The sequence below is a fragment of the Propithecus coquereli genome, unplaced genomic scaffold, assembly GCF_000956105.1.
Source record: "Propithecus coquereli isolate 6110/MARCELLA unplaced genomic scaffold, Pcoq_1.0 Scaffold21, whole genome shotgun sequence".
NCBI lineage: Eukaryota > Metazoa > Chordata > Mammalia > Primates > Indriidae > Propithecus > Propithecus coquereli.
Genome location: NW_012146078.1, coordinates 4,395,190 through 4,397,011, shown reverse-complemented (window position 1 = coordinate 4,397,011; position 1,822 = coordinate 4,395,190). Strand labels below are relative to the sequence as shown.

The window sequence follows — 1,822 nt, the reverse complement described above, 5'->3', positions numbered from 1 at the left end:
AGCCAGGGCAACAGAGCCAGACTCTGTCTCAAAAAACAAACAAACAAACAAACAAAAAAACCCAGCATGTTCAAAACTGATTATATGCTTCATGGGATCAATCTGTTTTTTAAAAGTAAATTTGAATTATTAAACTTTTATTGAGTTTTAAACACAAATCACCAAGATGATTAGGAGCATGAACAGTAAAACTACTTGTCAATGATTAACAGCATGACAATAAAACTACTATATTTTATTTTCTCATTTTACCTTCATATCCTGAATACATTGGTGGATTTTCATAAATATAATATAATTATACTTTCTGGAATAAAGTACAGAATTAGGATCATTTGAGAATATTGATATTATAATCTAGTGACTAAGGACATGCTGTCTTTTCATAAAGTAAAATGCATTTCTTAAAAATATAGAACAATATTTAATTTTTAAATATTTGCACTAATTTTCATTTTATGACTAACGAGTAGAAAGAACTGAAGTCATTTTGCAACATAATAATTACATGTAAAAATTTTACTATGCATTCCAAAATTAAACAAGCATTCTCATTAAAATCGGTATCTCTAATTTCTTAGACAATTAGACATACACGATTATAATTTCATGGAAAAATTATAAATCAATGCTGTTATCATTTAAAACATTTTTAGGTCATTTTTACTGATTATGAATTTTTTTACTTCCAAAGTTTAAATAATTTTTCTTTTTTTGATTTTATGAAGTTGCCTACAAAGAGGCTAGTTTACTAAAGTTACTTATTTTTAAATAAATAAATAGGATTTTGAGCCTAAAACTAGATCATTTTGCTAGCTCATTACCTCAATTCTAAATTTCATTTTCATGCTGGCCAAATTCTCTTGACATATAGTGGATTAAAGAAACAATGTATCATTCTCCTAATCCCCAATGTATAGAAATATCTATTATGTAAAATGTATGATTAGCTGTGTGGTAATTATTTAGATTTATTTATAATGTATATTTTTGATAAAAACAATTTATTGTATTTTCCAAACAATACGTTTGAGGATACTTCCATTATTACCTTTTAAATTAAATTATAGGAGTCTTTGGTGGATGAAAAAATATCTCTACATTAAACAATTTTACCAAAGTCCAAATATCTGATCTGTAGATTTTTTGAAATTCAGCAAAAGGTTTATGCCAAACTTGCATAAATGTTCAGAAACTACCTAATTATAATAAAAGATAAAGCTTAAATCCTTTAAATGGTAATATTAATGTATCAACTCAAATTTTGATTTCTAAATGTATAAAATTTTATTTCATTTCTAAATGTGAGGCAGCATTTAAAATTAATGGAGACTAGTACTTTGCTATTTAATGGAAGAAATTTACTCAATTCAAGGCTTTGTCCATTTATACATCAGTTTGCAAACACTTTGTTATTTCATAAAGAATGAACACATTAGCAAAACATAAGTACTTAGTTCACTGTGTTGAGATGATACTTTTGAATTCTCAAGCTTGATTTCTATTTTAAAAAGTTAGGTGAGGCAAATGTTAAAAACTTGGTTAGACGTGAAGTCGCTTCAGACTCAATTTTGAGAAAATTTAACTCAGTTCATAGGCTTTAAATGCTATATTCCTTCTAGCTTTGATTCCTGAGTTTTATATTATGCTACAATGTAAGTTTATTAAAACTAATTTAATTATTTCATTCTTTGAAAACTATTGTTGGTATTGGGAATTACTCAGTTGTGTTTAATATAAGGTTTATAATTGTTTTTAGACAGTAGCAATGTAACCTAAAAACCAGATAAATCTTTAAGATAAAGAAGTAGTATCTTTTAAA

The 1,822-nt window shown here is 25.9% G+C and overlaps 1 protein-coding gene across 1 annotated transcript in view; it reads right to left on the bottom strand.

Annotated features, from left to right (window-relative positions):
- The window catches only part of POU1F1 (POU class 1 homeobox 1), a 29,397-nt gene that overhangs the window by 19,143 nt on the left and 8,432 nt on the right, over positions 1-1,822 (bottom strand). The window lies entirely within an intron of this gene.